At 33.1% G+C, this 11,091-nt stretch overlaps 1 long non-coding RNA gene across 1 annotated transcript; it reads left to right on the top strand.

Annotated features, from left to right (window-relative positions):
* The first annotated feature begins 903 nt into the window (after window positions 1-903).
* On the top strand, window positions 904-10,030 carry LOC141544409 (uncharacterized). Its single transcript, XR_012482598.1, has 4 exons — window positions 904-1,028; window positions 1,827-1,911; window positions 8,854-8,907; window positions 9,016-10,030. It is a non-coding gene; the product is annotated as an uncharacterized LOC141544409 (long non-coding RNA).
* The last annotated feature ends 1,061 nt before the right edge of the window (window positions 10,031-11,091 follow it).

Genomic DNA, 11,091 nt, shown 5'->3' with positions numbered 1-11,091 from the left:
CTCTCCAGGCCTTTCTGAAGTCATCCTGTTGGTCATTTCTTTACAGAACAATAATATTCCATAATATTCATATGCCACAATTTATTCAGCCAATCTCCAATTGATGAGCATCCACGTAATTAGGAGTTGTTTTCTTCAGACAATTTTTTTTCTTTCCTTTTTCAAGTCGGTTATTCTCTCTTGCATACCTCATTTCCTTTCTCACTTGTTCTACTACTTTTATTTGCCTCTTAAAGTCTTTTATGAGGACTTCCAGGAAGCTTTTTTGAGCTTGAGACCAATTTACAAAACTCTTTCTGCCCTCCTCCGAGTTGCTATTTTGATCTCTGTCACCATAATAGCTTTCTATGGTGAAGTCTTTTCTGTTTTTTGCTCATTTTCTTTTCTTTTCCTTTGTTATTTCCTCTTCTCTTTACTTTTAAGGTGGAGCTCTGCTCCTGGGATAAAGATGGTGCAGCTCTGAGCCTTGATTTTCAGTACAGGAGTCCCTTGTGTTTGCAGGGAGTAGCTTTGTCTGCTTTTTCCAGGAAGCCTGATTTTTCAGAGTTTTCCTTCTGAACTGGGACTGGAAGCTTGCCCCACTGATTTGCTCATCTACTGAGCCAGGACTGAGCATCTTAGCTGATTTGCTGTTAAGATCCTATTACCGATTTTTCCAAAGTGTCTTTGACCTGGGCTGATCACCCTTATCAACACATTGAGAATAATCTTTCTCAAAGTTTTTTTTTTCTGTCTATGTCTTGAACTGGACAGTCACTCTGTTCAGAGTTTCATGTGGTTTTCAAGAGAAACTGAAAGAGCTCAAGCAGCATCCTGACCTGACTCTGCATCTTGGTTCTACCTCCAGAAGTAATCTGTTTAAATGCTTAAATATGAATTGTTTCTTTGTTATTCTAGAACAGATATCATGATTGCTGTCAGGAGTGCATCAGGTGAAGTCAGTTTTCTTCTTGAATATATGATTTCTCTTGCCAACATATACATGGATGGAAAGCCAAAGAGTATGCTATTGTCAGTGATTATTCTATGTAAGTACTAACATCATAATTCTAATTAATTACCTTTATGTAATTGAACTTAAAATTTTTTTCTCCATATAATTGAGTGTAAATTGGGCTTTTTATAATAATCTCCTGGCAAACATACTCAAGGATATGAAGAATAAATTTGGCAAAAGGCAAAATCAAAGTTCAGTAGTATATAAGCAAGAAATAAGATATAAGGTACATGTAATCTGAGATCAGAATTTTCAGAAGTAATGATGATATAGTATCCATTTTTATACTACTTTAAGGTTTTTGCATACATCGTTTTGCATATATTTTATTATCTGAATAATGTCTGGTTTAAATAAGTATGTTTTTTAACCTTTGCTGACACCTTTCAATTATAATATACCTAAAGTTAGTTTTAGGGAAAATCACATTATGTTTTGGATGCCTTCACATAAGTGATAACTAAAAAGAATCATATACAATTAAAGTCAACTTTGGAACTTACAGAAAAGCAGTTTGATACAAGGATAACAGTGTTTGATTTGGACTTAGAGAACCTGGGGAAAGTTCCTGCCTTGGACAGTGTGACCTTGGACAACTACAATCTTTTCTGGAATTCAATAGCTTCCTTTAAATTATAAATTGTAATTAATAATCTATATAGAATGTTTTGAGTTCAAAACAATGAAAATAATTTGGAAGATAATCCTGATTAAGATTTGAGACACAAACACTTTGTGTATGAAATTCTCATCTTGGTTGATGTTGACTTATTTTTATATTTATTTTATACATACTAATCACCAACTAATTAATCAATATGAAATACAGAAGGAATGCAATCAGCACCTTTCACTTCACATCAGCTGTTCCAGTACTGGATTTACTTTGGATGGACCTGCCTTGGACAAAGAAGGTAGGAATGACAAACCCAAAGAAAAAGTTAATTTTAAAAATAATGAAAGAGCAATGTTAAAATTTATATGTACCCTATTTTGTTCTATTTTCATTTTATACTTTAAAGAAACTGGTTCATTTTTGATTGGTTACTTAATTATCCTTGTAAGTGTGCTTTCCTGAAAATCATACACACACACACACACACACACACACACACACACACACACATCTCAAGACTTTTTGTGTTATTAACCTGCTTTATCAAAAAAAAAAAATTAAGCTAAAAAAAGTTTTTTGATTCTCTATTATTCTATTTGTTAAGCCAAATCATATGAAAACTCTTTAACACTTTAAAAACATATTGTATTTAACAATATTTATTTCTGATTCTTACATAATGGGGGAAAATAATAACTATGTGTAGTGTATACACACACGTAGAGATGAACTGATCTTACAAATTAATATATAAAGATAGAACAGTACAAAAATAAAAAGATGGAAAGCAGAGTCCTTGGGTTTTTTTTTCCGGAACTGTGTAAATTTATCTAAGCTTCAGAAATACATTTTAAATATTTCCCAAATGTTACAATGAGCAATTAATGAGACTTGAAAACCTTGGCGTTAGAAACCCAGGGAACAAAGGAACAAGTTTGAAATGTAATGCACATTTTCCTAGATTTTTGGTAGATATTTTCATACATGCCCATATCCAATATGACCCTCAGAAGACTTTATAAATAGGCAGTTAAACTTTAGAAGAGACAGCATTTTCTGATTTGTCTCAACGTTTTATATTGCTAGCTAAATAATTTGAACTCTCAATGACCTGGGCTTGTGATAATAAATTCATCTCAAATTTATAAGTTTTTTTCCAAACAACTTACCCTTTTCTTGTGACAAAGATAGTGCAGGTCTTCAGATTACTCCTACTTGATTGGTAATGAAAGTAAGGAGCAAAAAGCTGAGATGACTTGCTCATGTTTAACAGGAAAGGGTGATCATGCACTTTTTAACTACTTTGCATGACATGACCTATGTAAACCCTTCCTTCTAGAAGAAATGAGAAGTCAAAATGGCAGAAAAAAATCAGTGTTTAATTTTAGTATGTCTTATTACTACCTAAATATGTTCTTTTCCAATAAAATATTTAGTTCTTATTGCTAGCTAGATGACTAGCTCACTTTTCTTTATTTTATTTTTATAATACTATATCTCTAGCTACCTATATGAAATTGTTGTGAAAGCATTAAAGGGCCCCAGAGAATCAACTAAAAAGCTATTAGAAATAATCCACAACTTTAGCAAAGTTGTAGAATACAGAATAAATCCACATAAATCATCAATAATCTTATACATCACTAACAAAATCCAACAGCAAGAAATAGCAAAAGAAATTCCACTTAAAATAACTTATTAATATAAAATATTTGGGAATTTATCTGCTAAGGCAAAGTCAAGAACTATATGAGCAAAATTATAAAACACTTTACACACAAAGTCATATTTAAGCAACTGAAAAAATAACAAGTGCTCATGGATAGGTCGAACAAATATAATAAAGATGACAATACTCACTAAACTAATAATTTGTTTAGTGCTATAACCAATCAAACTCCCAAGAAACTATTTTACTGAACTAGAAAAAATAACAATAAAATTCATCTGGAAGAAGAAAAGGTCAAGAATTTCAAAGGAATTAACGAAGAGAAAAGTAAATAGAGGTAGCCTAGCTGTACCAAATCTAGAACTATATTATAAAGCAATGGTCATCAAAATCCCCTGGTACTGGCTAAGAAAAAGAGAAGTTGATCAGTGGAATAGGTTAGATTCACAGAACAAAATAGCCAATGACTATAACAACCTAGTATTTGACAAAAGACCCCATCTTTTAAGATAAGAATTCACTATTTGATAAAAACTCTTGGGAAAATTGAAAACTAGTATGGCAGAAAGTAGGCATAGACCCACACTTAACACCATATATCGGGGCAGCTAGGTGGCACAGTGGATAGAGTACCAGCCCTGAATTCAGGAGGACCCAAGTTCAAATCTGGTCTCAGACACTTAACACTTCCTAGCTGTGTGACCCTGGGCAAGTCACTTAACCCCAGCCTAAAAAAAATAAAAAATAAAAAAATAAAAAAAAAACACATATCAAGATAAGGTTAAAAAGGATTCATGATCTAGACATAAAGAATGACAGTATTAACAAATAAGAACAACATAGAATAGTTTACCTCTCAAATTTGTGGAGGATGATGGAATTTGTGGCCAAAGAAGAACTAGAGATCATTACTGATCATGAAATAGATCATTTTGATTATATTAAGTTAAAAAGATTTTGTACAAACAAAATTAGAAGAGAAGCAATAAACTGGGAAAACATTTTTACAGTTAAGGGTTCTGATAAAGGCCTCATTTCCAAAATATATAGAGAATTGACTCTAATTTAGAAGAAATCAAGCCATTCTCCAATTGGTAAATGGTCAAAGGATATGAACAGAGAATTTTCGGATGAAGAAATGGAAAGTATTTCTAACCATATGAAAGGTACTCCAAATCATTATTGATCAGAGAAATGCAAATTAAGACAACTCTGAGATACTGCTACACATCCCTCAGATTGGCTAGAATGACAAGAAAAGATAATGATGAATGTTGGAGGGGGTGTGGGAAAACTGGGACACTGATACATTGTTGGTGGAATTGTGAATGCCCTTTTTGTAGTGACAAAAAACTGGAAACTGAATGGATGCTCATCAGTTGGAGAATGGCTGAATAAATTATGGTATATAAATGCTATGGAATATTATTGTTGTTCTCTAAGAAACGACCAGCAGGATGATTTCAGAGAGGTCTGGAGAGACTTACATGAACTGATGCTAAGTGAAATGAGCAGAACCAGGAGATCATTATACATGATAACAAGACTATATGATGATCAATTTTGATGGATGTGGCTTTCTTTAACATTGAGATGATTCAAACCAGTTTCACTTGTGTAGTGATGAAGAGAGCCCAGAGATAGCACCATGAGAACAGAGTGTGGAACACAATATAGCATTCTCACTCTGTTTTATTTGCTTGCATTTTGTTTTCTTTCTCAGTTTTTTTCTTCTTTATCTGATTTTTCTTGTACAATAAGATAACTGTATAAATATGTATACATTTATTGGATCTATTTAACATATATTGGACTACCTGCCAGCTAGGGGAAGGGGTGGGAGAAGGAGGGGAAAATTTGGAACAAAAGGGTCAATGTTGGTAAAATATGCATATGCTTTGTAAATAAAAAGCTTTAATAATTAAAAAAAATGCATTTAAGGGGGAAAATGTTTGAAGTGATGTTCATTAGTAAGTGGTATTACATTTTTATCATGTTAACTACAAATAAAAATTTAAAACCCAATTTTTGAAAATCCCTAAAGCAATTTTATTATTTTTTAGATTTTCAACTCTATTTTTCCAAATACAAGTAAAGAGTTTTCAACATTATTTTTTATAATAAGTCCTTTGATCTACTATAACTTTTAGAATATACATCTATAGAATTTAAGGTTGTGAACATGAATTTCTTCTCTTCAGGCCTTTGGTATTTTTTCAATGCCTGTGTATGTACATGCTCAAAAATATCACAGAAATAAACCTTTTTTTGGGGGGGTGGGGGGGGGACTGGGAGGCAACAAAAATGTATGAAATTTCTTTCCAATGCTTAGTATATCTCCCTCTTTTTACATATTTCTAAAATTGATTCTCAATGTCTTTAACTACCTCGATAGTTTCATTATAGCATAACTCCATTTGAATTACAGGTGCTTGTCAGGCTCTAAAAAACACATTGTAGCGACACTTCACAAATTATGCTTTTCATATGAATGTCACGTATTGGTATTTGTGTTTTAATTGTATTTTACTTCTTTCTAAAATAGTGAACGTTCCTCAGAAGAATCTATATGTAGGTAGGTTTTGTGGCAGATTAATATTTTAATTAATCCTCATGGTCCATTCTCCAAACATTTTTTCTATCGAAGGCAAGCCTGATTTTCATGCCCCCAAAAAGACATATCTTCAATTTAACCTATTTTCACTATCACATAAACCCATGTTTTTACTTCAATATCTTGCACAGAATGGGGTTTAATAAAGGCCTAGTCTGTATGGGTATATGTATGCATACACACACACACACACACACACACACACACACACACACACACAAAGCAATTACAAATACAAGTAAAGATTATACAAATAAATATATACAAAAAACATACACACATATATATGTAAATATGTGTAAATAAATGTTTGTATATATGCATAATACACAAAATAACACACATATATACATACGTATGCACAGGTGTATAAGGGTGCATAGGCAAGTGTCTTGTGTATTTGTGTATGTATATATATTTAGCAGATTGGCAAATGTTTTGTATTAACCAGCTATGAAAGATTAAGTAACTTGCTTGGGTTTACAAAACTAGTATGTGAAAATGGTAGAATTTGAATTTACTATATTTTTACTCCAAGACCTATTCCCTTTCCACAATGCCTTAATATAACTATTAAGAAATAGTTATAAGGTATTCACCTTATGAGCCTTATGAAGAATGAACAAGCTATATTCTTCCATATGACCACACTATGTATTTGCCACCTGAGATGAATTCCTAAAAAGGTTTTTAAGGCACATCTGTAGTACAGATATGTATCTTATAATTGTGGAAATTTATTTAAGTGCTTAGGCAAAGGAGTTAACATAGGATGGAGATTTGCCATTGGGACCAGGATCTTAACACAAGACAGGAAATAGTATTGGAAATTACTCAAGAAGGAGAGCAGCAATAGAAAAAATACAGAAGTGTTTGAGTAATTTCTGCTTGGAATTCTTGTGGACAAGTTGTAGAAAGTTGCTTCTCACATTGAGAGTTGTGCAGGAATATTCTAGTTACCAAATAGAGGTATTTGGGAAAATTGTCATTGAATCATGGGAAGAGGTGGCAAGTCTATTAAAAGGACATGTCTCTGGAGCTTCTAGGGAGGCAAACAGATGTGGTAAAGCATTAGCTGTAAAGGCTACCAACAAGAATGACTGAAGCTTGAGTATTTCAGGTGCAGCTAGATGGTGTGGTGGATAAAGCATCAGCCCTGAATCCAGGAGGACCTGAGTTCAAATTTAGCCTCAGACATTTAACATTTCCTAGATGTGTGACTTATTTAACCCCAAATGATCAACAGAAAAAAAGAAAAGAAAAGAAAAGTATTTCACTTCCAGGAAACTCAGTGGGCTACAGATTCTATGTTCTGTGTTTCTGTCAATGACAAAAGAGTCTATATAGAAGAAGGTAGAAAGTCTGGGGGGAAAAAAAACTTTTTCACTCTTCAGATGATAAAGTACAATGAAGTATTCCTAAAAATGATATCAAGTTTTGAAAAAGAAAAAAGATACTCTACAAGGAGTTAGTGTAGTCAGAATCTGTCTGATGAGTAGAATCACATGACACAGAGAAGATTAATATCGGGAACCTTTCTTCCTACTTTTGTCCAAAAGATGATGGAGAATTAGATAAATGAAGGAGCCAAATACCACATGGGAGAGTGATTTCTAATGTGACAAATTCACATGAGACATTTATCCTAGCCACAGAGGATGTCATTAAAGTGAACCAGCACAAAGGTTAAATCAAATATGATCAAGATTCTTCCAGGGATATGGGTTTTTTAAGTCTTGAGGGAATGGGGAGCAAAAGGCTACCACAGGAAATTGATATCTTTTTGTATAAGATTATCCTTGATAATAGGAACTGGATGGACTTGTTTCAGCATTACATTATTCCTGATAATGGATACAAGATAAACTCTTTTATGATACTGTAAGAAAAGGAGAGCAGGAGAAGGATCTAAACTAAAGGAAAAGATAATGACTTGTGAAGATAAGTTGGAAACCTAAATTATAAGGAATTTTGAAAAAAAAAGTTAAAAGTTTGAAAATTAATAATAAAGAAAGTGGGAACCCTTAAGAAACTGACGTAATTTGGTTTAACTGGAGAAAAACTCCCACCAAATTAAGGAAAAGAAAGTGAGCCCAAGGAGGATTTGAAGAGACCACCTAATGAAGAAAAGATGAAGGCTTTGAGGAGGAAGAGAAGATGGAATCCAGTTGAAAGAGAAAGATTTTTTTCTTTCAGAAGACAGATTTTTAAAAATAAGAACAAGTGAGTAAAATAAGTTAACATATTTAAGAAGGAGGAAAAGAAAATTAGTCATGCCTATCAAAGAATTAGAGCTAAAGAAGAAAAAAGGCTGAATTAGTGCTAACAGGAATTAAGGAGCTAAGAAGAGGACGTTGTTTCGGATTGTGGACAGGAGTCTGGGAGTAAAAATAAACTGGGTTCAAGTTTCCCATTGTCACATTATTGATTTGTGACCCCCAAGCAGTCAACAAATTCTTGAGTGTCAAGCAACTCTTGACACATAACAGTTGCCTATCTGCATTATGTCCACTCTAGAAGTTCTCTATACCAGTCAATCACAAATTATATACTTCATTCTACTTGAATTATGGACCCCACCCCACCCCTTTTCACCCCATGTGAACTGATATAAATCTGGAGTTGAAACTCCCGAAAGCAGATGACCAAAGCAACTGTACAAAATGCTGCTAACAAAAAAAGATAGACTAATAATTTATTTCAAAATTTTTCAAGATGCAAAGATAAGTGTTTATTACAAATTATAGCTAAGATTGATGACTTTTATATTCTGTATCTTATGTGATTGACTAAAACTATGAAAAAACTATATGGTGCCATGAGATAATATATAGAAAGTGGTGTAAAAAGTTTTAAGTGCTAAATGTTAGCCATTGTTATTTTTAACTTTATCATTTTACAGTAATTTTATATTTTACATCAAACTTATAATTTTACAATATTTTTGTATATTATAGGGAAAAGTACAGATGACTACAGATGCTCTTGAGGAACTTAATCATCTGACACAGGTACATAGGATTATGATTTGGCTCCCTCAAATTATAAGAATATTATATTAGTGATTGAGCAACTTAATGTTGATTTAAAGGTGAGAATATTTTTAAATTTTCTAACAGAATGCCAACATTAAACAGAAACCAAAGATGTGTTTATATCCAAGAAGATACCACTGAAGTCCTATTCCATTGATCCGTAGTAGAATAGAGGTGACTTTGGGTTCTTGGAGGCTCTGATATTTAAAGTCTAATCTCTGGCAAACTTGACCAAGCTAAAAGGATTATGTTTGATTCAGGCTGATGATTTTTCAGTCATAGAAGTTCTCAAGGATGATCTACTATTTGTTTCAATGGAGAAAGAATTAAATATCTACTATGACTCAAATAAACAAAATTTAGAAAAGATACATTCCTGAGCCAAGATGGCAGAGTGAAGCCAGGAAGCTGGTCCAGAACCCACATGAAACCAAGCCTCTAAACAGAGTCTAATCAAATGAAACTACTCTCCAGCTCAAGATAGATTGGAAAAACTAAAGAAAGGTCAGTCTTACTGGGGTGAAAATAATGTTCAGTCCAGGTCAGTCAGAGCCTGGAAAAGACAATGAGTCTTAATCACAACAGAGCAGCAACGGAGACCCTCAGTCCTGGCTAATTAGACCAGTTACTTAGTGGAGCAACTCCCAGTCCCAGCTCAGAAGACGAATTTTGGGAAATCATGCTTTTCTTGAAAAGAGAAAGAAAAGCTAATCCCTACAAACACAAGGAGTTCCTGTGCTCAAATCCAAGCTTAGATTTGCACAGGAAGCTTGAAACAGTGCTTCCTTTAGGAGCAGAGCTCAACCATATAAGGAAAAAAAAAAAAAAAAAAAAAAAAAAAGGGAAATCCAAAAAGAGGAAAGAAAATGAGCAAGAAACATAAAAAAAAAAAAAAAAAAAAAAAAAAAAAAAAAAAACACCTTGATCATAGAAAGCTACTATGGCATAGAGAAGACCAAAGCAATAACTCAGACAAGGACAATGTGTCCATAGAAGAAATTTAAAAAGTGATATGAATTAGGCTGAAGCTCAGAGAGACTTCTTGTTCTTGATCATAAAGGGCAAATAAGAGAGGTAGAATAAAAAATGAAAAAATAAATGAGAGATACAAAAGAGAGTCAACAGTTTGGAAAAGGAAAGCATTTCCTTTAAAAAATATAATTGGCCAAATGCAAAAAAAAAAAAAAAAAAAATACTGAAAAGTAGAACTAATGGAAAAAAGAGACACAAAGATCAATTGAAGAAAATCACACATTAAAAGCTAGAATGGGGCAAATGGAAGGTAATGATTTTAAAAATCAAACTAAACAGAATGAAAAAATGAAAATATAAAATACTTTCAAAGAGACAATTTTAAAACTCTTGGTCTACCAGAAGGCCATGATTTAAAAAAAAAAAAAAAAAAGCAGCATGGATAGCATTATTCTAGAAATGATCAAGGAAAACTGTCCTGGTATTCTAGAAATGGGGAAAATAGTTACTAAAGAATCACATCGATGAGCTATAGAAAGAAATCCCACAAGGAAAACCCCAAGGATTCCAGAACTATAATCACAAGGAAAAAAAAAGACTACAAAGAGCAACAGTCAAGATTACCTAGGATCTGGCAGCACCTACAATAAAGGATCAGAGGGCCTGGAATACCTTATTCCAGAAGGGAAAAAACCTGGGGCTACAACCAAGAATTAACTACTCAGACTGAGTATCATCTTTCAGGGGAGAAGATGGTTCTTCAAAGAAAGAGACTTTCTATTGAAATAATGTCTTTTGAAAAAAAGCAGAACTAAACAGTATTTAATATTCAAACACAGGACTAAAGAGATGCTTGGAAAGGTAAAGAGGGGGAAAATACTACTTAAAGTTTATCCCTAGATGGGAAAGTGATATTTGTAACTCTTGAGAACTCTATTATTAGGGCAGTTAGAGGTGAGGGATCACATGGACAGAAGGTGTGGTTTTGAATGGACTCTGATGTAATATTAAAAGAAAAAGACATTAAGGAGTGGGGAAAGGATTACTGGGAGAAAAGGACTAGGGAGGTAAAATGGAACAAATTAAATCACATAAAGAAACAAGGGGGTATGGGGCAGCTAATTGGTGCAGTGGAAAGAAACAAGGGGGTTAAGCATATTCTGAGAGTGTATCTCATCAGTTTTTGTT

This window comes from Sminthopsis crassicaudata, chromosome 5 (assembly GCF_048593235.1).
Source record: "Sminthopsis crassicaudata isolate SCR6 chromosome 5, ASM4859323v1, whole genome shotgun sequence".
NCBI classification, from domain to species: Eukaryota; Metazoa; Chordata; class Mammalia; order Dasyuromorphia; family Dasyuridae; genus Sminthopsis; species Sminthopsis crassicaudata.
This window is presented reverse-complemented; position numbering and strand designations above follow the sequence as displayed.